Source organism: Astatotilapia calliptera, chromosome 18 (assembly GCF_900246225.1).
Source record: "Astatotilapia calliptera chromosome 18, fAstCal1.2, whole genome shotgun sequence".
Lineage (NCBI taxonomy): Eukaryota > Metazoa > Chordata > Actinopteri > Cichliformes > Cichlidae > Astatotilapia > Astatotilapia calliptera.
Genome location: NC_039319.1, coordinates 31,045,443 through 31,071,208, shown reverse-complemented (window position 1 = coordinate 31,071,208; position 25,766 = coordinate 31,045,443). Strand labels below are relative to the sequence as shown.

General features: G+C 42.7%; 1 protein-coding gene and 1 long non-coding RNA gene across 2 annotated transcripts in view; one reads left to right on the top strand and one right to left on the bottom strand.

Annotated features, from left to right (window-relative positions):
• LOC113010984 (protein FAM151A) overlaps positions 1-25,766 on the bottom strand; it is a 509,869-nt gene that overhangs the window by 62,700 nt on the left and 421,403 nt on the right. The gene's annotated exons all lie outside the window — the stretch shown is intronic.
• On the top strand, positions 849-2,165 carry LOC113011039 (uncharacterized). Its single transcript, XR_003270429.1, has 2 exons — positions 849-1,267; positions 1,373-2,165. It is a non-coding gene; the product is annotated as an uncharacterized LOC113011039 (long non-coding RNA).

Sequence of the window (25,766 nt, the reverse complement as noted above, 5' to 3'; positions counted from 1 at the left end):
CGATGTTACAGCCTCACTCAAGTCAGCAGAGAGAGTCGCTATAACCTGTGACAGCTGGACATCCAGAGCAACAGATAACTACCTGACTATCACCTCACACCATATCGACCAGGAGTGGAGACTCGTGTCTCATGTCTTACAGACAAGAACCACCGAAGCAAGCCACACAGCAGCTAATTTATCTGAAATTATGTTCAAAGCAATCGAAGAATGGGAGCTTACAAACAAAAATCCAGTCATCGTAACTGACAATGCTACAAATATGGTGCGAGCTGTAGAAATAACGGGCTGGTTGCACATTGGTTGTTTTGCCCACACACTCAATTTAGCTTCACAAGCAGGCCTGAAAGTTCCAGCTGTTGCTCAGCTGCTTGGCCGAGTGAGACGCATAGCATCCTTTTTTCATCGCAGCACTGTTGCAAGTCGCAAGCTTAAAGAGAAGCAAAAGATACTGAATCTCCCTGCCCATAAGCTGGTGAATGATGGGGTGACCAGATGGAACAGCACATTGGAGATGCTGGAACGCTTCCTAGAGCAACAACCAGCAATCTCTGCAGCTCTACTCTCACCTGAAGTGAGGAGAAATGACAGTAATCTCTGTAGTCTTACAGAGGCTGACATAACTGATGGAGAAGATATAGTGAAAGCTCTGAAGCCGCTGAAAGCAGCCACACTGGTTATGTCTGAAGAAAAGTCCCCGACCCTTTCCATCATTGCACCTCTGCATGCACAGCTGCTGGAGAAGATGATCAGTGTCTCTCATGACTCTTCACTGATTAAAGACCTCAAGACTGCTGTATACGACAACTTGAAGTCAAGGTATGTTTATGAATTGTGTGTGTATGCCATGAATGAGTGTAACTGTATGGATGCATGTATTACATGAAAATTCTTATTATAGTGAAAAAATCTATATATTATAAAAATGTTAGTTAAGCCCTCTTGTCTAGTAATAGGCCTTTTGATTTTATATCTATCTATCTATAGATGTTTATATATAAATTATGGAAACAAAGTCGTATATTAATGTTTCTGATCTTGCATGAGTGTATGTAACCATGCACATGTATATCCAACATAATAAACTGAGTTAAATGTGCAAAATCTCTTTTCAAGATATGTGGCCCTAAAGGACAAGCTCTACATTGCATCAGCATTAGATCCTCGCTTTAAGGCCCTGCCATTCTTGTCCAAAGAGACCTGTAACAACACATTCTCTCAGTTGGTGTTGGAAGCAGCAGGTTTGGAGAACGTGGACACAGCTATTGTGAGTTACAGAAACAAAAACAAAAAATTATTGGTTTTTTTGCACTACTCGAGTTAGAATATAAATAGTAATTTCTTTATTAATTAAGTTTTCATTTTTCTACAGCGACAGTCTGATGGTGACACATCTGAGGAAACTGTCCCTGACATCTCTCTTGGTGGTGTTGATGAAGTGGATTATGCCCCTCCAATTAAGAGGTCAAAGGACTCTGCATTAATTTTTCTCCTTGGGCCAGCCTACTCAACAAAAACCACAGCACCACAGAAAACACCAACTCAGAAGGCAAAGGAAGAAGTGAATCGATACAGGGGCGTTGAGCCTGTTGCACTTTCTGAGGATCCTTTGATCTGGTGGAGGGACCATGAAAGGGAGTATCCTCTCTTGGCTCTACAAGCAAAGCAGTATCTTTCCATACCTGGGACCAGTGTTCCTTCTGAACGAGTGTTTTCAACTGCTGGTGACATTGTTACCGCACAAAGGAGCTGCCTGACTCCACAACATGTAGACCAGCTTCTCTTCTTGCAGAAAAACCTTACAGTCTCAAAGAAGTGAGAGGGTAGTTATAAATAAGGCTAAATTGCATTAGTTTCACAGAGGTTTTACAATACTGTTCAATATGTTTTCATTTTTTGAAGTATTTTAAAAGGCAGTTTTTCATTTTCTGATCGGTCAGTTTCTGTCAGTTCACTTGTACATGCTGTGTTATACTGTGTGTCTCCAAAACACAATAGTGGATTTCAGAAAAGCTGTGTGAGACACTAACAGCAAAACTATTTCTCTGAGGTTTTACTGATGTTTACAAAAGATGTGTTCTATTTGCACTGGATCCCTGATCCACTTGAAATGTATGTATGAAAAAATATATATACTAATGTTAATTAAAAATTACATTATTTAACTGCTTTAGTATCTGTTCTTAATTTTGAAATTTATGTAATTCATTCACAAGGCTTAGAGGGTTCTTTTGACAGTACATATACAAGGTGAATTATCATAATTTTATATATATTATGGTTCATATAATAATATTTCGGACTGATTCAAAATCGAATCGAATCGAATCGAATCGAATTGAATCGAATCGTGGATCGAATCGATTCGGGACCTTGTGAATCGGAATCGAATCGATTCTAGAAATCAGTGACGATTCCCAGCCCTAGTCCTAAGCATCCCAGAAACGACACAGAAAGTCATAAAGTCAAACATAACTTTTTAAAACACATAACAAGTAAAACACAAGCTCATAAGGCCCCGATCGTAAAAAACTACATTTCCGCAAAATGACGTCACTTCCGGTTTCGGGCAGGTAATGCGGTCATGTGATAGTTCACGCTGATGGACGTAGGAAGTGTTACAAACAGCTGATGGATCGGCGAAGCGTGTTTCTGGAATATCATGTTTTTGTTGCTGCAAGTGATTTTTATGCAGTTTTTGCAAAGCTATATGTGGAAGGAAACTGTGACCGAGGACAAGCTGATGGCATAAGATGTAAGTACAACTCCTCCGGTTTCATATGCAAAAAAAATTATTGCGCTAGCTTACTTGGTTGCAGAGCTACCAGGATTTAAAAATAGTTACGCAAAACAGAGCGTGCCCGCTCCGATCGGCTGTAAAGGGTTAACCACCTAATCAGCAGCACCACTCTGCTTATCAGTGATAAGCTCCAGTTCTACTCAAGAAGTGAAGTGTCTCCAGATTATCAGCTGCACTACTGACCTTGAACATTAGTGGCAGACACACAGTATCCTTGCCAAACTGCTGCTTACTGCATGAAGAGATTAGAAACTGTGCTTTGAGTACTCTATTAGTTTAGAAAAGGCCTATACAAATACCAGTTCATGCTGTTTATGCAGCTCTGTCTGTACATGCTTTGATCAAAAATTACTGTCACCCCTAGGTGGTGAATGTCTTCCTCACCCTCAGGTCCTCTAACAGAGACATGGGAGTTTGATGGTTCTGCTCAGCATCTCAGCTGTGCCCATGTGGTCTTCACTCAGGTCCACTAACTGCTTGGCGTCGATGTTATGTTAAACTGCTTTGTTCCAAATGTTTTTTACACTATCGTGGCCTAGTGGCCAGAGCCTTTATTTGCCAGTTTAGAGCCCCAGTTATAGATATGTTTTCACCAAGGCTGCTTTCTGTCACTGACTTAATTTATATTTTTTTACAGACAGAATTCCACACATGCAAAGAAATCAAACCATGTCCACAAATTAAATTATGTTCAATATTAAGAAATGACACAGGGAAAAGGTTTTTAACACATGAAGAAAGGGAAGTGCAAAAAGGCACCAAAGTTCTAGTAAGCACTGTTGGGGCCATAATCCAGAAGAGGAAAGAACATCATGTCACCATAAAGTGTCCATGACCAGGTGCTCCCCACAAGATTTCAGGCAGAGGAGTAACGAGGTGAAAAGGAGTGAAGAGAATTATCAGGGAACCACTGGTGGAGAGCTGCAGAAAGACCTGAAACTAGCCGGTACAATTGCTTTAAACTGCAATGTAACTGCCATGTCCTGTATGCACACTCACCATGCAAGACTCCATTGCTGAATAAAGAGCATGTTGAAGAAATTTGCTGAACAACATTCAAACAAACCTGTGACTTACTGGGAGAGTATAGTCTGGTTAGATGAGACCAAAACTGAACTGAACAGAGTTCATAGGAGGAGCCCACAGAAATGCTTTGTCTGGGGGCGGGGCTATGCCTCTCTACACCCTCTAGCAGACCATCACATGGGGAAACCTTTTGAATACAAGCGCGCTGATCCACACAGGTGTGCACACAGGTGTTCACTGTCCATAGACACAAACTACACCTTTCTTGGCTGCTACTTCAAAGCACATTGTGCGCTGTCGGTCCTGCTTGCTGCACAACAACATTCAATATTTAGTATTTACTGCTGTTTACACTTAGCTAGAATAACGTGATGCTGTTGTGTTTAGTATGTTGCTCTGTTTTTTGCTTGTTTTCTCATTTTTCTCTCAACAGGTGATCCAGGAGATTTTTTTCTCCTCTCTCTTTTTAAGTTTCCTTTCTCACTGTCCCTCTCCCCTTTCTTTTCTTTCCTGTCCCTCAGTCATGTCTGTCCCGTCTGTAACAACTGAAAATAAAATAAAATAAATAATAACAACAAAGGTCGATCAAATGGACCAATACGGCAAAGCTGTGATGATCCACTTGGTAAAGTAAATCCATTGGGTCTCCTTGTTGGTCTTCAGACAACAGATCTGGCTAAAGAACCAAATGGGACAGGCAAACAAAAGAAAAAAAGAAATGCTTTGTGTGGGAGAATGGGGCATGCGACTCTTTCAACATACAGGAGGCGTCTTGAAGCTGTCATCACCAACACAGGCTTCTGTATATTAAATAAATGTCATTTATATTTATAAAGAAACGTAAAGAAAAATGGTCTTACATGGACATAAAAGTGTGAAATACACCACTTTTGAATTAGTTATTGAATTTTGTGCATAACAATGTGACACTCTCAGCAAGTTAACACATTTTTGCATTAAACACATTAATTAATTAATGCCAAACGTTATTTTATCGCTCATAATATAATAAAGACTTCCTAGAGTTTATCTGGAGGTTCAAGGTCATGCAAACAGAATAGTCAATTAAAGGGAAGTGTTTGCTTATGGCATCTTAGTGACTATCATTTGTTTTCTCTTGACCTTTTTATCTCTCTCTCTTTATTACCTTTTCTCTCAGCTGGCTTTTCTTTAAATACCTTAAAGTTATTTTCTGGTTAAGGTCATATCAACCTGCTAATTACTGCCAACAGAAGCAAATGAAACCTGGATAAGTCATCTCAGATAATACCCGAATAAGACCAGTGCTTGTATAGAATAGAATAGAATAGAATAGAATAGAATAGAATAGAATAGAATAGCCTTTATTGTCATTGTACAGAGTACAACGAAATTGGAGTGCCACTCCCTTGGTGCAAGTTTCAATAATAAATATAAATGTAAAATATAAAAAGTATAAAAAGTACAAAAAAACAATCGTAAGTACTCAAACAATAGTATGTACAATATATACAGGATAGCAGCATTAATATGATGACAGTATGAATAGCAGCATAATATAATGACAGTGACGGTATGGAATAGGTTCAATTGTTTTTGTGCTTATTTACTACGGTGGTAGCTCTGGGAAAGAAGCTATCCCTGAATCTGTTTGTCCTGGTTTTATGTGACCTGTACCGTCGGCCTGACGGTAATAGTTCAAACAGTTGGTTGCTGGGGTGAGAGTGGTCCTTGATGATATTGCCAGCTCTGCTGAGGTACCGAGAGTTTGCAGTGACCTCCAGGCTGGGCAGAGAGCAGCCAGTGATCTTCTGGGCTGTGTTGATGACCCTCTGCAGTACTTTCCTGTCTGCAGCTGAGCACCCTGCATACCATGTTGTTATGCCGTACGTTAGGATGCTCTCTATGGTGGCTCTGTAAAATGTCACCAGCAGCCTCTCCTCCAGGTTGTTCCTCCTGAGCACTCTCAGAAAGTGGAGACGCTGCTGGGCCTTTTTTACCACCGCCGTGGTATTTGCAGTCCAGGAGAGGTCATCAGATATCTGCACGCCCAGAAACCTCATGGAGTGTACCCTCTCCACACAGTTCCCGTGAATGTAAAGTGGGGCCGGGTCTGCTCTGCCCTTCCTGAAGTCCAAGATAAGTTCTTTAGTTTTCGTGGTGTTCAGTTGGAGGTTGTTAACTGAACACCACTCAGTCAGTCTGTTGACCTCATCTCTGTAGTCCGACTCATCCCCCCTTGAGATGAGTCCAACCACTGTGGTGTCATCCGCGAACTTTATGATGGTGTTTGAGAGATGGGTAGGGGAGCAGTCGGATGTGTAGAGCGTAAACAGGAGGGGACTCAAAACACATCCTTGTGGAGACCCGGTGCTGAGTGTGATGGTGCTGGACCGGTGGGGGCCGAGTCTGACAGACTGTGGTCTATTTGTCAGGAAGTCCTTGATCCAGAGGCAGATGGGGGTGGAGAGTCCCAGGTGAGACAGTTTCTGGACCAGGATCTCCGGGATGATATGATTGAATGCTGAGCTGAAGTCCAGAAAGAGCATTCTCACATAGCTTCCTCGGTGCTCCAGGTGACTCAGCGCAGTGTGGAGCGCTATGGTGATTGCGTCCTCGGTGGAACGATTTGTCCTGTAGGCAAATTGATGGGGGTCCAGAGTGGGAGGCAGACCGGCCCTGATGTGCTGACAGACCAGTCTCTCAAAGCACTTCATCACTACAGGCGTAAGTGCAACAGGCCTGTAGTCGTTTGGGCTGGCCACAGCTGTCTTCTTGGCGATGGGGATGATGGTGGAGGTTTTGAGGCAGGGCGGGTTTGATGACAAGGAAAGGTTGAAGATTTTAGTGAAGTCAGTTCGTCAGCACATGCTCTGAGAACCTTTCCATGTATTCCATCAGGACCTGCCGCCTTCCTGGGATTCACTGACCTTAGAACACACCTCACTTGGTGCTCCCTAAGTGTTAGTGTGCCAGTGCTGGGGGCGGGTGGAGGTGGTGTGGCAGCTGAGGGCTTGGTCGTCTCAAAGCGGGCGAAGAAACGGTTTAGATCCTCAGCCAGTGAGGCATCAGTCCTAGATGTTGCCTGGTTATTGCTTCTGTAGTTGGTAATGTGATTGATCCCCTGCCACATTTTTCTGGGGTCGTTGTCAGCAAAGTGATCTTCAATCCTCCTCCAATCAATGCGTATCTATTTTATAACCTAATAAAACAACGTGACTTGGGAACACATAACTCTAACAGTTTATCAATTCTAGGTATTCGCTCACCAATCCAAATCACCAGATTTGGGTGTTCCAGTCACTTCCATGGTTTCCAGGGCATTTAGAAGGCTCATCATTCTTATATTGTCATACATACATTCTTCTTTCAAATACATTCATAGTCACTCATACACACACACTTACACACGCGTTGTTATCCTTTGCCCCTTACATAGATGTATTCTGACAGTTTGACAGCTCCCCCTTAAGCAGGAAGTCAATCTGAAATCAGGAAGCATCGTATATTTGACTATATATTTAACTAGTGTGTTAGCGCAGTTAGCTCGTTAACGTGTTGGCCGTCCAGCCCCACGCACGGGGCGATCCGCGGTAACTCGTTAACGGAGATTTGCCGTGTTGTGGCGTTAACGTCATTTCAGATTAACACTGACAGCACTAGTGGGAACACAACGAATATGACTGCACATTTACTCCGACATCATCCTCGTGCAAAGACAAGTGGAAGCAGACAAAAACAACAAGCATGCTACTAACTTTACCCGAGTCATTTAGACAGCCGTTAGCACAGGATTCTCCTTATGGGGACCTGATATGTTTAATATGCTGCTGAGAATATAGCCCAGAAGAAGCGTATAGTACAGCTTTTATTTTGAAAGAGACATTTCTCTGTAATAAACTCTCTTTTCCAAAGATGAGTGATTTCTCCATCAGATTTGTTTTTTATTACTTTGTTGTTTCAGCAACATTAAACTTAAAAACTGTACTTTTGAGTTAAAAATATATATTCAGATTACCTGTTTTACCTGCCTGCACTTCCTGCCGTCACCTCTGGACGTGGAACAACCTGGAACTCTGGATCATAGCCATACGGACACTACGCTTCAGAGTCTCATATTTCTTTTGTAAATAAAAATATTCTTTTTGGAAAATCACTCAGCCTCTGTCTGCCCTTTGACTCCAGCAGGTTATTCTGGCCACTCACCCTGGACAAGAACTAAAGAAGCAGCCATTATGAGCAGAGCTAAATTGAGTGGTGTATTAAGTAACTTTGGTATTGATGAATACAGAACACCGTCAGTTGGCAACTGTTAGGTATTTTAGTACCATGGTAGCATTTACTAGATATTGTTTTATAGTGACATTATACAGGAAAACTCTGTCATTCAAAAAGGCCCCTTTGTTTTAGTTATTTTTCTCTTTGACCCAAGAATTGATGTGTGAGAATCACAGGCTGGTACAAGGTTGAAATACCACAGAGATCACTCCCTCAGCTACATTAGTTTCTTAATCTTTTAGACGCCTGTTGAGGCCAAATGGTTTGTTTCAGATTTCACTAATGAAAGAACTCTTTGTTTTGTGCCTTGAAAATATGTCGCTGAGATAATCACAATTGTAGCTGAACTGATAAACTACACAAAGGATGCTTCTTCACCCAAGGGCAGGAAGACGCTCCCTTATCTTGGTCTGTACTGGTTTAAACTGATAAATCTGCTGTCTCATGAATTTTACCCTCTATATAAACTGTTGTACTTGTGAATAAAGTTGAGTCAATTTGGGACAACCCGTTCTCACTCCCAAAGCGTAACATTTTACGCTAGGTGACAAATCGTCACCATATTACGTTTTCGGCTACCCACCACGTTCCTAAATGACGACCTCGGAAAAAGAGGAAATATGAGAACCGTCTGGACTGAACCTACACATGTTCGCTCTTTTTCTTCAAATCGCTTGGAAACACGCTATTTAACATCATTAAAGTCCTGGTTACGGTCTGGAATAAGGTTATGGTTAGGGCTAGGGATAAGGTTAGGTTTAGGGCTGGAATACAGGGCTGGAACGTCTATTACCGCAGAAGCGTCATTGCACTGGATTCCAGCCATAACCCACCGCGTACCATAAGAACGCCGAAGGTCTCCTTTCGCGTTCCTCAGGAACGCCGCGGGACGTGACAAAACGTCGACATGTTACGCCTCGGGAGTGAGAACGCTCTGTTTGGGAAGACAATCTGAAGCAGTCTCTGTTTTCTTGTTCTCCCAAGCTGCTCCCGAGCTCGTACTAACACGCTGAATGGCATGCTTGAATATTACTTGAGAATATATTTGACTGTGTTACAGACTAAGGGACATTCTCTGCTGATAGACGTCCACGCCTCGAAGGAAGTCGATCCACGGAGTAGGCCCTGGAAACCGTTTCCTTCAGCAACAATAATGTTATTCCATCAGTTAACATTTCCCTCAGTGTTCACAGTGAGGTTACACTTCACGTGAATGCCAGTCACAGAGTTAATATGCAAACTTGTTAATTTTTTCTTTGGAGAAAATCCTAAAATATACATATTACTTTAATAAAAGAGACACATAAATAGAAAACATCCATATAAAACACTTAATTCACTGTAGCTGTGCAAATTAAAGAGAAGAGAGTGTAGTCCAGCGTTATTACAAATTGTGTCACAGTTTAAAACTCAAAGTTTGAGTTATCTTTCATTTGATGCATGTTGTCCGTTTGGATATAATATTAAGACATTTATCAGTGTAATTATGTGCGCTCAAACCTTTGTGTTTACATTTTACAACTGGACTTAATTTTAAAATACAGTGATGAATGAAACAAAGAACACATTTATTTGACTGTTTTTGTAGAAATGTAGAAAATGGCCCCTGGTCCCCTTACCCCTGATGTGGTGTTTTTGAACAAGACAAAAACTGACACCATTAATGTTAATACAGGTGTATTAAATACATCAAGTGTAATTTTGTATCAAATAAAATACAAGATGCATATAAACAATATTAAAGCAGAAAACCAGAGAATACAAGCATCAAACAAACTACAAAAGAAAAAAAAACATAATGCACATGTATTGATTCACTGAAAAAATGCTTCTGTTATTCTTCTTTTATATTTTTAAATCAAATGTACTCACTAAAAAAAGACTTCCAAATCCATTTTATTTATATATCACATTTAAAAACAGAAAGTTTGCCCAAAGTGCTGTAAAGAAACAAAGGAGTAGCACAGAAGATGAAAACACTGACACATAAACACACAATAATACATATAATAAACATATCAACTCACTCCAATTTGCTTACCGTGCACGCAGAGGCGTCGATGATGCAACAATCTTCCTCTTGGACTCCATCCACAAACATCTGGAGCTCCCTGACTCCTCCACCAGACTCCTGTTTGCTGGTTTCTCAGCAGCGTTCAACACTCTGCAGCCTCACATCCTGCCCACTAAACTTTCCTCCAGATTTCACCTGGACGATCAGCTAATCCTGTGGATATTGGACTTTTTGACCAACAGGACGGGTCAACAACTCTCTTTCCGGTCTCAGCTCCACTGGCTCCCCCCAGGGCTGTGTGCTCTCCCCCCTGCTCTTCATCCTCTACACTGATGACTGCAGATCCACACAGATCTGTCACCTGGTGAAATATGCTGACGACACAGTTCTCCTGTCACTGCTGTCAGGCCCTCACAGCACCACGGCCGCTCTGCAGGAGTTTGTAGAGTGGTGTGACAGCTCCAAACTTGAACTGAACGTGAGCAAAGGTGGTGACCTTCTCCAGCAGGCAGAGGGATCTGGCTGCTTCAGTCACCACCACCATCCACGGGAAGCCAGTGGAGGTAGTTGAGGAGTACAAATACCTGCGAACCATCTTTGACAACCTCCTGAGATTCTCTGCCAACACTGAGGAGATTCTCAGGAGGTGCCACCAACAGCTATACCTCCTTTGGAGTCAGCACACCCATCATGATGACTTTTTACTATGCTTTCCTGGAAAGCATCATGACCTTCTCCATCACCTGCTGGTTCCACTGCCTCAGCCTTCATACAGGAACAGACTGCAGAGCACTGCATCAGTGTGCTCTACAGTCATTGGCCTGTCAACAGGCCCTCAGACAGGCAGCCAAAATCATCAACGACCCCTCTCACATTCTTCACCCCGCGTTTCAATGGCTCCCCTCTGGGCGACGCCTCCGCTGCATTTCCTGCAGGACTGAGAGGAGGAGGAGCGCCACCTTTGTCCCCAAAGCCACCCTGCTTTTTAACTCCAGCCGATGAGACCGTTTCCCACACCAGAAACAGAAACTACTCTACACTCTTTTATACTGCCGACACTTTACTCACTTTTAGTCACTTACAGTTATTTATTCACCTATTCAGTCACTTTAATTTTAAAACTGTGTATATACTGTATATTTTGTGTATTTATTATCTCACTCTTATTGCTTGTTCTTATTGTCCTTATCTTCAACGTCATGCTGCTCTGTTGTTTGTTAATTGCCCCGTGGGGATAAATAAAGTCTTCTGATTCTGATTTTCAAAAGTGATTAAACAAAGATGCCTGTCTAATATTTAAAGGCAGCGTATTCCAGAGTTTGGGAGCCATAATTGAAAAGGCTCGTTCTCCTCTACATTTTGGCCAACAGCAGCTGGTCGGCTGACCTAAGGGTCCATGAAGGCTGAAGCAACTCTGAAAGGTATGGGGGAGACCATTAAGGCATTTATAAACCAGCCTTACAATTTTTGAAATTAATTCTGTCATGAATAGGAAGCCAGTGAAGAGAGGACAGGATAGGTGTTACATGTTCATGCCTGTGGTCACCAGTGAAGAGGCGGGCAGCAGCATTTTGAACGAGCTGAAGACATGCAGGAGACCCTTGGCTGACTCCAACATAAAGTGCATTACAGTAATCCAGCCAAGTTAAAATAAAGGCATGTATTACCTTCTCCATGTGATGTCTTGACTAAACTGGCTAGCGCTTTGCTATTTGCCTCAACTGGAAAAAGCTTTTTTGCAACACAAAACTAATATGTTTGTTTAATATAAGACTCAAGCCAACCACAATTCCCATGCGGGTTGCATTAAATATTGTTGGGTCTAAATACAATCACCTCCGTTTTACTCTCATTGAAACTCAAAATGTTCAGAGCCATCCAAACTTGTTTATCTGAAAATTGGGACCTTGCTTAGAACTACTGATGTTATTGTCATCACCTGGAACAATGAAGAAGCAGGCATAAGAAGGTGTGTGATGGGTTCTGTTTCCCAGGGTTTTCAGTTTTTTGGACTAAATCTCTGGGTCACATTTTGCCATGATGGCTGGTATAACATGAGTGAGCTAGATGTGATCAACAAATATAGTTAGGTAAAAGATCAATAATGAAGTTGCTGCAGCCCTGAACAGGTCCAGTTTTTTACACCATTGTAAATAACTTGTTGTCCCATAATCGGTCATGAATGATATCAAGTCATTCCTGTCACAACATTAGCAGCTGCATTCAGTTTAGGGTCAAGTGATTTTTATTTATCCCTTACTTATCCAGGGAAGAGCGTAACTTTGTGCTGAGCATTGGGGGGGTCGAGATTTCTGTCTAGAGCAGGGGTCGGCAACCCGCGGCTCCGGAGCCTCATGCGGCTCTTTAGTCCTTATACTGCGGCTCCGCGTGGTTTGGGAAAATAAATTACAAGTATTTAGCTGAAGTGTATTTTATTTATATTAGTTCTTTTTAAACTTGTAGTTCTAAACTGGAAGATTATTGTGATATTGAAATATAAAAATAAAATTTTATCTTATTATTTTTTCATCACTCAAAATAAGCGTCACACTGGCGGAAGCCGGTGTACCCGCCGAAACGCCTGCATTTATCGAGACTTTCAACCCCAGGTAGGCCAGTTATGGATCTTCGGATCCACATTATGTCAGCAGCTCCACCGTGAACTATGTTAAAGACAAACACGCTCACGCCTCACAGACGACAGCTTACAGTCCTGCGTGAAGATGAAAGTACAGCCTCGACCTGCAGACGCTGTGCGCAGAGGTTCAGGAGCAGAAGTCCCGTTGTAAACATATCACGGCAGACCTGACGATGTTTGCATGAACACGCTTTACAGCTTCTCTTTATTGACCACCTTTCACACACGGTTGCTGTGCGCACACAGCCGGCTGTAGCTTTGCAGCTCACAGCCCGACACACAACAGCAGAGAGAGCACAGACGTAAAGGCGGCGAGGCGTGACTGCGGGTGCCGCTCAGGTGCGTCCACCTCCCCTGCAGCGGCGCTGCAGACCACGCCCCGCCACACACATTAACCTGGTAAAATACATATTTAGGCAGAATTTTGCAAATATCTATTTTTCATCTTTCAGCAGCATCGAGCTTTTTTTTCCAATTACTTTTTAAAAGTCAGGTCAAGGCTCCAAAAGCCCAAAGGAGATATGAGGGCGGCTCACAATTGTTTTTTTCTGGATCATTTTAGTTCAGCTTTCCTTTTCTTATATTTCTTTAAGAGTTCAAAATGTGTTCATTACATAAATAACATGTAATTTTCTCTGCAGCACTTCATGGATTTCATAAGCAGCACACTTTAGTTGCTCTGTGGATTCTTTTAAAAAGCAGTTAAAAACTTTTCTGTTCAAACAAGCCTTTTGTTGATCTACGTATTTTATATTCTTTACATTATTTACATTTGATCCTTTACATTGTGTATAATGTCTGTTGATTGTATTGTTTATTTTAATATTTGTGTACAGCACTTTGTGACTGCCTGTCTGTGAAAAGCGCTTAATAAATAAACTTTACTTACTTTAGTTGTTCACACGAAGCATAAAGCTAAAAAAACAACATATACAGTGTTATCTTCATTTTAGATTTCAAAAAGTATTTGAGGCTCTCAGTGTTTTCTTTTGCGTGGAAACCGGGTCCAAGCGGCTCTTTGGGTGTAAAAGGTTGCAGACCCCTGGTAATTTACTTTTTGCTTGATGCAACGTGCATAAAGCTTAAAGATTAAAACTAATAAAACAAGTTTAAAAAAGAGACTTTTCATTTGATTCAGTTTTATATGAAGTATTGTGCAGACAAAAATGAATTGGGCTGAAAGATCTGTTGCTTTGTATTCAACTTGTGTATCAAGTTTTTAAAAAGTAACAAGCAACTAATTATTTTTAAAATAAGTAATTAGTAAATTAAAAGGATTACTTTCTTGGACAAGTAATTAGTAGTTAATTAATTTTTTCAAGTAACTTAACCAACACTGTCTCACAGTGAGTGTTACAGTTTGGAGGAGGACTCAAGCGCAGCACTCTGGGCTCAGATGCAGGAGTGCTATGTACAGCTGCGTGAGGGAGAAGGGGCTCCAGGGAAGTCCAGGGGAAAAGCAAGCGTTCTTCAGATCATCCACACACACGATCACAGGTTCTCACACCAACACTGGCCACTCAGGAATCACACGGGGGGGAAATCCAGGGAGCTCTGTGGACAGGAAGACGGGGTTAAATACAACGCACAAAGGAAACACACTTAACTTGACTTGCTGTAGCTTGGCTTCACCAACGCGTGGTAGACAACGATCCAGCGACGAACTGCAGTCACCTCCTGGCTTAAATGCTGATCATCTTAATGAGACCCAGGTGTCTCATGTCAAGAGATGTATTCTAAGACACTTCTTCAGCTGAGAATCAGAGAGGAGAAACACACAGCTTTTACTTGCAGCAAGAGCAGCCACAGAGCAACCGCACGAGAGTCAGAGCTCAGGGACTTGCGCTCTGCCACTGCTCTGGTCTTTATTTGTAGACATCAGTGGGTGTTTGTTCCTTACATTGGAATGTGGATGTTTATATGTGTGTGTGCATGTGTGGGGTCAGAGTGTGACCCCATAAAGACTTCCCTAAACCTGCTGGTCTGGAAGTCTAAACAAAAGGCACTTAGACTAAAACAGACATAGATACGTTTATCCTACCACAAAACAATAAGAGAAGGTACGACCTCTCCCACGCTCCCAGGATGTGGGTGTGAATGCCAGAGCACTCTTGTAGTGAACAGCAGCCTAAGTCATCAAAAGATCAACATGCAGTATTCTACCATATGCAAACTTATATTATTAAAAGATTATACTGACAAGTTTCTATTGACACTCATCTCCCGAGGACGTCGGCCGAGGGCGTGAACCCACAGTGAGTTCTGCCCCGGTGAGAGAGAAGAGGAGAGAGAGAGAAACAGATCGTAATGATCAGCTGATCCGCCGTGACAGATGCTGTTCTTTTTTTTTACCATGTTTATTTTAGCGCCAACATGTTATCAAAACTTAAGGGTTTTTAAAAAGACATTTTCCCTAGTTCTGCTTCTTTTATACTTGTTATTTGTGTACAATTTGTTTATTAGTTTAATGTATTTTTAACTATAATTTCTGTTTTAATGATCTACAATAAAATCCTATGAAATTCTCTAAAATGAATCAAAGTCGTACAAAGTGATCCTGATATTTATTTTGCCAAATCTTTCTTGAAATTAGGAAATAAATTAGATGAAAATTAGCAGCGTACCTTCTTCACTGTCGATCTGTGGGACCAGCACCCTAATATAAGAAGTCTGGATCGACTCTCTGCTGCTTAACCCTAATCTCTGATCCTATGGGTCTTACTGATGAGGTAACGCACAGTTTAAATGGAGCCAGTGGGTGAGGGGATTAACCCACTAATAACTGCTTTTAGATTCTTTTATGCTGATTTTATTAAAGCAGTTTAGCAGGAGCAAAGCAAAAGCAGAATCAAATAGTGATAAAAATAGAATGAAATCACTTGAACTATACTCCTCTAATTAACCTACTCTGAGCTAATGCGGACGTTGTTCTTTGAGGGGGGCTGAGTATGAGCACACATTGGCCACGACACACTTATCTCTGATCTGTGTAGATACTGACAGCAGCAATTCTGTTCCCCAGGAATACAGTGAAAATCCAAATCATCTTAATGGCCTAATGTTCCCCCTCATGTCTCTCTTTTCTGTGCTCCTGTTTTTCTACTGTCATTCACAGTTTAGGTTTTTGGAGGGTTCTTCCTGTTAAAAGGGAGTTTTTCCTTCCCACCGTCGCCAAAGTGCTTGCTCATAGGGGTCATATGATTGTTGGGTTTTCTCTGTATGTATTATTGTAGGGTCGACCTTACAATACAAAGCACCTTGAGGCGACTGTTGTGACTTGGCGCTGTATAAATAAAATTGAATTGATTTGAAAACTGTAGCTGGGTCGAGCCCCAGAACTGCCTGTGACTCTTGTGCTCCCTGTTTTGTGTTCTCCTCTGGCTGCTGGTCTCATATTGCTTTAGAGTTTAGTTCTTCCCTGGCGTTCCATGCTCTTGTGTCAAGTCTTCACTCTTAAGCGTGTCTTGTCTTTGAGTTTCTTTATTTTGTCTGCATCCAGTTACAGTTTTTTTTAATTGGTATGGTACTATTTTCATAACTAAAGTGTGCATTTTCAAATCTCTCAGTACAAAACTCACATTCGATCATATTTGTAACACCACTAGTCATCCTTCCAAATCTGATGTCATGAGTTCATTGTATTTGCACATATTTTCATTCCACGTAACCATTGTTGCAGAACATATGATCGTTGTGATATATTCTGAGAACATTTGCTTTACTCACCCAAACAAAACAGTAAGATCTTTTTTCAACGTAGTACTTTTACCAATCATTTCATTCAGGAGCAAATAATACAAGGTAAGCGTTTCAAATTGACCTTGGTGATGAATGAGTGTAACTGACCTGTAAAACTTTACACAGCAAATATTACACTTATGTTCAGGCATAACCATATATATATATATATATATATATATATATATATATATATATATATATATATATATATATATATATATATATATATATATATATATATACACATACACACACGCACACGAAAAAGGGAGAAAAAACAACAAGTCATTTACATAAGCACAATGTATTTTTTATTTTATTTTCATCACTTTTACACAATTAATCAAGCCGGTCATTAACATTGGGCCATAAGTTTTCATCAACATCCCAGTGGATGTCTTCATTGTTCAGGCACCGTGGGAAAAATCTCCTGGCATGACGAATCCAGGCTTGACATTGCTCAGCAGTTATATCACCACAAGCTTCACACATGGCTTGAAGAAGGGAGACATGCTCATGGGGATGGCGATCATACACCTTCCACCTCCATGTAGAGAAGAATTTCTCAATTGGGTTGAGGAAAGGGGAATATGGTGTGTTTGAAACCATTCCTGAACCAGCTGTGCATGGTGGAAACTCATATTGTCCCACACAACAACATAGACGATGTCTTCTCCCTGACAGGCCTGCTCCAGTTCATTTAAAAACAACTATCAGGTGTTCAGTGTTGTATGACCCTAGAACTGGTCTACAGCCTACCACACCATCTTCAGATATAGCTGCACACATTGAGATGTTCCCCCCACGTTGTCCAGGGACGTGGATGGTAGCCCAATAAGGTTACGTCCTCTGTGTCTAGTTTTTGCTAGATTGAAAGCGGCCTCATCAACAAAAATATACTTGTGATGATTCACAGCAGCGTCCAGCTCCATCACCCTCTGTTACAGTAATTGCATGCCAGTTTAGTGTTGTACCTGAATATATTCTGAACGCAGTTGTTTCACCTGGACATTGTTCCTCTCAAAAGGAACTTACAAATGACCAGACAACAATCAGTCAAGTTGAAAATCCATGGACATAATGAATGATTCATTGATTAAACATTACAGTTTTTCTCAAATGTTAAAACACAAAAGCCAATCCTGTAACCCAAATGACCAGTAGTCTAAACACATTTACTAAATGTAGCCACCATATTCCAGTACCATAAACACATGTCACATGAAGACACAATTCACAAAACACAACCCTCTGTACTCATAAATCTAAACACATTTTTCCTTGCTAAAACACATGTTGCAAAACAACTCTGCTCATATTCTCAAATGAAAGCCCATGTGATGCAAAATGCTTGCCACAGTCACCAATCTTTGAACACAGGGAACACACCTGGCGTCATTCACTACACACAATGACTCAAAATTGAAGACACTTGTTGCTAATGCTGTACCCACATGTAAAAGCAAGTTCAGAGTGCACAGTATGCTGAAGGTTCCAAACAAACACAATGGATGAAGGCAGAGTCAGGGGAAGAGGAATTTGATGCAGAGGAGGGAGAAGAGCTGGCCCTGGAAGAAGAGGAGCAGGCCAACATGGGAGAGGAGAAGGTCCAGGAGGGAGAGCAAGACAACCTCGCACCATCATTACGGACGAGATGCGAGCAACAGCTCAGCGACATGATGCCGCACAGTGATTGTGGTGTGTGTGGTGTGAATGACGTAAATAAAAAAACTTCACACCCTGTTCATGTTTTCAAGATTACTGTTGTGTGCAATAGATTCTGTTTTTGCATTGAGTTGTGTTACAGTAGTGTACGTACATGCAGGATTTTCTATAGATTTATACTACTCATATGAAACTCACAAATCTAAATGCCTAATCCTCTGCAGAGATCTACGACGATCCGTTACTGTATAGTTTCTAAAATATGCATTGGCAGTTATGAAACAAAGAACCTTCTCACAAATTGAGCATTGTGTTTTCAATTGTTTTGCTGTAGTGTGTAATGCTGTGTATAGTGTTTACAGTTTTGACAGCTTCGAGCTGCTCTCTTGGTGTGGGAGTTTGAGTTTTGCAGTGGGAAGGTGTGGTTGTGTTTATGTAGCTTTAGAGAAGGGTGTTGTGTTTGGACATTGGGGGACCTGGTGGTAACGTTTGTGACATGTGTTTTAGCATTTGAGAAAAACTGTAAAATTAAAGGAATTGAAATGTACATTGTTCCTTGGTTTAGTGTCTGGAAGAGTCCTGTCTCAGTCAATTATAGATGATGTGAGAGGGCGGGTGTGTGTGTTTAGGGCACGGATGGCTTGGGGATAGAAGCTCCTCTTGAGTCTCTCTGTCCTTGCCCGGAAGATGCGGAACCTTCTACCAGATTGCAGAAGTTGGAACAGTTTGTTGCCAGGATGGGACGGGTCCTTCAGTATCTGCACTGCTCTAGTCCGGCATCTCCTGGTGTAGGTGTCCTGAAGCGGGGGGAGAGCAATCCTGCAGCAGCGTTCTGCTGTACGGATCACTCTCTGGAGAGCTTTTTGGTCCTTCACACAGCTGTTCCCATACCAGGATGTGATGTTCTGTGTGAGGATGCTCTCCACAGCGCCTGTATAGAAAATCCTGAGGATCTTTGGAGAGACCCTGAACTTCCTCAGTTGTCGTAGGTGATACAGGCGCTGCCTAGCCTTTTTGGTCTGGACCTGAATGTGGGCAGCCCATGTCAGGTCTGAGGAGATGTGGACACCAAGAGACTTGAAGGACTGCACCCTCTCCACTGGAGCTCCATTGATGATAATGGGCTTGTAGTCTCTGTGCTGACCCCTTCTGAAGTCCACCACCAGCTCCTTGGTCTTGCTGACATTCAGCTGGAGGTGGTTGTCCTGGCACCACGATGCCAGATTCTTCACTTCATCCATGTAGGCCGCCTCATCGTTGTTGGAGATGGCACCCAACACCACTGTGTCGTCAGCAAACTTCACAATGGTGTTGGAGCCATGGGTGGCCACACAGTCTGAAGTGTAGAGGGAGTAGAGCAGTGGCGAGAGGACACATCCCTGAGGTGCTCCTGTGTTGATGGTGATGCTGTTGGAGAAGCACCTGCCCACCCTCACCACCTGAGTTCTGCCAGTGAGGAAGTCCAACACCCATGCACACAGACGGCTGTTAAGTCCCAGATCCCTCAGCTTTGTGAACAGTCTGCAGGGCACTATTGTGTTAAACGCTGAACTGTAATCAACAAACAGCATTCGCACATAGTTACCCTGTTTCTTGTCCACGTGGCTGAGAGTGGTGTGTAGGACGTGGGCGATGGCATCCTCTGTGGATCTGTTGGATCTGTAGGCGAACTGCAGAGGATCTGTGGTGTCTGGGATGGAGGAGGAGATGATGTTCTTCAGCAGCCTCTCAAACACCTTCATTACTACCGAGGTCAGTGCAACTGGCCGGTAATCGTTCAGGGATGAGGGTTTGCTGTTCTTGGGCACAGGGATGATGGTGGATCTTTTGAAGCATGTGGGGACCACAGACTTCGCCAGGGACTCATTGAAGATGTAAGTGAACACACCTGCTAGCTGGTCAGCACAGCAGCGCAGCAGACGGCCGGTGATGCCGTCTGGCCCCGCTGCTTTCCTTGTGTTCACTCTCCTCAGTGCCGCTCGGACGTCATGCTCCGCGATGCTGGTCACCGGTCTCTCGCTGATGACGTCACTGTCCTCGGTAGTCAGGCGGTAGATAGCATTAGCCGCCTGGCTAACCTCGAAACGGGCGTAGAACCGATTCAGCTCGTTGGTGAATGCAGAGTCGGCGTTGATCGGCGCACTGTCCCTGGCTTTGTAGTCCGTAATGGTGCGTAGTCCGTGCCACATACTCCGTGTGTCGCCCTGGTGGAAGTGGGACTCCACACGTTCCCGGTACCTGCGTTTGGCATCTCTCACCGCGCGCCGCACGCCGTATGAGGCCGCTTTGTAGGCGCTCATATCGCCAGTGGCGAGACCCGCGTTGTAGGAGGCGGTCCTGGCATTTACTGCAGTGCGGATCGATCTGTCCATCCACGGTTTCTGGTTTGGGAATGTGGTGACTCTCGCAGTGGGGATAATCTCCTCCGCTAGCATATTGACGAAGCATACTGCTACTTCCGTAAACTCGTTGATGTCGACTGCGCATGCTCTGAACATGTCCCAGTCTACGTCGTTGAGTGTGTCCTGTAGCGTAGCTTCTGATTGGGCAGTCCACCGTTTTACCTCCCTCTTGGTCACGTCTTCCCTCCGTATGCTTTGTTTATACTGGGGAATGAGGAAGATGGCGTTGTGGTCAGACTTCCCAAAAGCCGGGTGTGAGACAGCTTTGTAGCCCTGCTTGTATGGCGTGTAGCAGTGATCCAAAATCCGATCCCCTCTCGTTGGACACGAGACATGCTGGTAAAAGTGACTTGTCTGAGGTTCGCTTTGTTAAAGTCTCCTGCTACAATGAGGGCTGCGCCCGGGTCCTTGTTTTGAAGCGAGCTCAGCACATCATGTAATTTGGACAAAGCCATACCTGTGTCCGCTTGGGGTGGGATGTAGACCGCCGTGGCGATGACCGAGGTGAACTCACGGGGCAGATAGAAAGGGCGGCACTTAATGCTCAGGAACTCCAGATGTGGCGAGCAGCCGCTGGAGAGAGTAGAAATGCTCCTGGCATCACACCACTTTCTGTTTACCATGTTGTCCCTGTCTCCCTTTCTGTTCTGTCACATGATCTGTTGCATTCTCCTTATGCATCTGTCAAGTTCCTAATAACCTCCTTCATGTCTGTCTGCTCCTGTTTTCATAGTGTCATTCACAGTTCAGGTTTTTGCTAGTTCCTATTCATGTTTTGAACTTTCTCCTTTGTCTGTAATATTTCCATCAGCTCAATAAAAAGGCTTGCTTTCTGTTTAAACCTCCTTGGTTGATGGTTCATTGGTTGATGAATGGAATGAAATGGAGTGAAAAAGCAGCCGATATAAAAACACAAACAAAACAACATAAAACAAAAAAACCCCAACAACACTGAAAGGTCCTCAAAAAGCAAGATAAAGTATTGCTCACTTTGAAAAATGAAAGAAAGTCTTGATTCTTAGAAGCAAAACATAAAGAAATGAAGGGTGGACAAGGATATTCGGACAGTACTGTACATACTTACTCGTCGTATGCATTTATTTTGACTGCATTGATTTTTATCACCATAGACAGTATCACAGATGGCTGCAGCTTCTCCATCTGTAAAATGAAGTCTCTAATGTATGGTTGCAAAAATACTTCTGGGGCCCGTTCTTCGTACGTCGCTTACTACATCCAAGATCAAATGACACATCCAAGATCAAATCATCGCGCTAACCGTGAGCTCGCTAATCCGGTTCCCCGAACACACCTGCTGTTGACGATTACTACAGCTGGACGCAGGAATGTGACATCACTGGGCGTCGTAAAAGGGGCTACGCATCGATAGTAGAAACATTGATCGGCAACCCGCTGATTGGTCGGCGAAAATGTCGAAGGGGCGTGCTCGGTATTTTCCGGCAGCAGAGCAAGAACTCATGAGTGAGGGATTTCAGGAGTTTCAGAGTTTAATTAAAACGCAAGAGAACACTGCAAAGGCTGCAAAAGCAAGGAGAGAGGGCTGGCAGAAAGTCGCTGACAAATCAAACTCGTAGGTAATTTAATAATAATAATAATAATGGATTGGATTTATATAGCGCTTTCCAAGGCACCCAAAGCGCTTTACGATACCACTATTCATTCACTCCCACATTCACACACTGGTGGAGGCAGCTACGGTTGTAGCCACAGCTGCCATATCGCGCCATCGGCCCCTCTGGCCAACACCAGTAGGCGGTAGGGTAGATCTATCATATGACACTATATTGTCCAATATCATATGGCATTATATTATATTATAATATGTTATATTATATCCCCTTTCACATTAGAGCCACAACAGGACCCACAAGAAAATGGGAACAAGTAAAAGTGGAATACAGGAGTATTCTACAGAATGGTAATATTTATCTCTTAGATTGCTTTGCGTCTCTTGGCAAGGTAATACTGGCCTGTAATACTCTGTTAGTTTGTTCATAACAGCAACCAAGAAAAGGGCAGAGGAAAAAAAGACAGGTGGTGGTCCTGCACCCCCTCGTCAACAAGTTGGTTAAGTAAATAATACCCTCACGGGAAAATCGATATCTCTCTATGAGCACACTGTCGCGCTGAGCTAAAGGATCCTGTCTGTCCCGCAATATATGCTGAATTCTGAGGACTCTCCTTATCAATCTTGCACCTTCCGCAATGGGCTGCTCGCGTATACGGACAGGACATGGCTGCGACAGACTTCCCAAATCCACCTTCGCTTTTATAGCCGTGGTCTCTCATCTTGATTACACGAAGTAATTTACAATTACTACTCTGAAATATGAATTACATCTGTAATAATCACATACATGTAATAGAATGTTAATAGTACATTTCCCTTTTTTAGGAAATGACCTGTATGTATCTGTGTGAAATCAATAAATGGATCAGGTGCTGCATTGTCTTTAGTTACATTGATAATATTTATTTATGGTGAAACAGTGGTGGAATATCGCTGTTGCTTTCGTATAAATGAAGCGGACATACCTGCGTGGCCGCGATCTAATCCTGTTTACATAAAGTGAACCTGCTCCCGAGCAGGTTTACGCTTACGGCTCTGTTGCTATGACAGCAAGTCCCGGATGAGCTTCGGGGAACCGACTGATCCAGGATCACGCGAAATCGTCAACAATCTAATCCGGCTAACCTACTTAGCGAGGTACGAAGAACGGGCCCCTGGTCCTATAATAGTCTGAGCTATTGATTTTTTGGTCTCAGTCCCTCATTTCAGGTCACACTGAATAAATATTTAAGTCCATTTCCCAGATCTTGGTCATATGATGTGATATGACTTGGTATCATATTTGCTACGTGAGTTTCTGAGACCTCTATCTCATCAATATGATTAATACTTGCCATGTTATCAACAAAACTCTTTTTTTTGTCTAAAATGAACAAAAGTTGCCAAAAAAAAGTTGTATCAAATGTGATACAAAAAAATCTATAATAAATATTTAGTAAAAATATATCATAAACAACATGGTAAAGGAAAAAGAAACATGAATTTAATAATAACCCAATAAGGGTTATTGAACATCTCAGTTCCAAAAAATCAGAATTTTCTGGGTATTTTTTTAACTTGTGTTGAATATGGTACAACTATCAGTCATTTTTAAACACTATGTGTGTTTCGGGAGCCTGACATCCAGCTCAGTGAAAGTCCAAAACAGGTTTAGAAACGACTGAAGGACCTGTATGGCAAATGGATCCAACCGCAAAAAAAAAAACCAAGGAGCAGGTTGCCATATCGTTGAGCAGTTTTATTGCTCGTTGACTCCAGAACTCCAGGTGTGGGTGAAAGAAAGGGCTCCAAAGTCAACGCAGGAAGCTGCTCAGCTGGTGAAAAAGTTTCAAGCAGCTTCAGTCAAATCTTTCACTACACATGGAATCCTGGGTGAGGCCGAGGAAAGAACTGACAAGCATGTTGAACTACGTTTTTCAGATGAGGGAGAAAATGGAGCAAAACACCAAATTGGTGAAGAGGCAAGAAAGTGCAGCAGTGACAGTTGGCCTGTTACAACAGGGCCGCAAGGGAGAGATTGGTCAGCCGAGGACAGCAGGTACTCTTACTGCTGAAAACAAATTTTTTGAACTCAGCTTTCCTAGCACAGTATATGGACCTCGCCATTTAGCAAACAACTTATGAGATCCAGATGCCAGAGAGAAGAAATCCAAAAAAACATTTCACATCAATCTTTTTTTTTAAGCAAGATCTTGGAGAGGATTGTACATACCCAGCTGTTGGATTATTTGAATGACTGTCAGAAATCTTCCAATCGGGATTTAAGCCCTTTCACAGCACAGAGACAGCTCTTGTTAAAGCTATGAATGACATTCTTGTTCCTACTGATTATGGTAAATATGCTGTGCTTGTGTTATTGGACATGACAGCTGCATTTGACACAGTGAACCACGACCTGCTGATCTCCTGCTTACACCACTGTGTGGGACTTTCTGATTTAGCATTGTCATGGATAAAATCATATCTTTCTGAAAGGAATTTTTGTGTTAAGCTGGGGCTGGCCGCTTCCTCTGTGGCCCCTCTGCTTTGCGGTGTGCCCCAGGGATCTATCCTTGGGCCATTATTTTTCTCGCTGTATTTACTCCCTCTTGGTGCGATTTTTCATAAACACGGAGTGTCATTTCATTTGTATGCCGATGACTGTCAGCTTTATTTACCTTTTAGTCATTTGGATACCTCCCCATGTCAATCACTGCTTGACTGTCTTAGCGATATTAAATTATGGATGGCAAATAATTTTCTGAATTTTAATGATCGCAAAACGGAAGCAATTTTATATGGCCCGCATCGTTCTACTGATTCTCCAGATGTTGATTTTGGTGATTTGACCTCCCATCTGAAAAGTTCAAGGTTCAAGGTTCAAGGTTCTTTATTTGTCACATGCATAGTTATACAAGTATAACACACAGTGAAATGTAGCCTGACACGCTCCTCGACATGTGCAAAAATGGGGGGGTAGAGGAAGAACATTACATATATATATAGTATATAGTATATACATTGGGTTTATTCAATCACTAATCTTGGTGTTAAACTTGATTCCGCAGATACTTTTGAAGGTCATGTAAATGGGGTGGTAAAATCAGCTTTTTATCGCCTCAGACGCCTGTCGAAGGTCAAGCCTTTCCCTTTCAAATGCAATTTGGAAACTCTTATTCATGCTTTTATCACCTCACGTCTGTCCATCCATCCATCTTCATCCGCTTTATCTGAGGCCGGGTCGTGGGGGGAGGAGCCCAAGCAGAGAGGCCCAGACCTCCCTCTCCCCAGCCACCTCCTCCAGCTTATCCGAGGGAACACCAAAGCGTTCCCAGACCAGCCGAGAGATATAATCTCTCCAGCGTGTCCTGGGTCTGCCCCGGGGCCTCCTCCCAGTGGGACATGCCCGGAACACCTCACCCAGGAGGCGACCAAGAGGCATCCTTGTGCACCCAGGAGGCATCCTGGGCGCACAAGTCCATGCAATAGTCAAGTCCATACAATAGTCCATCCTCATGTCTGGACTATTGTAATTCCCTCTTAACAGGGGTTCGGTCGGGCACCTTGTCACGCTTGCAGTTAGTGCAAAATGCGGCGGCACGATTTTTAACCGGTAGTAGGAAATTCGATCACATCACTGGGGTTCTGGCTTC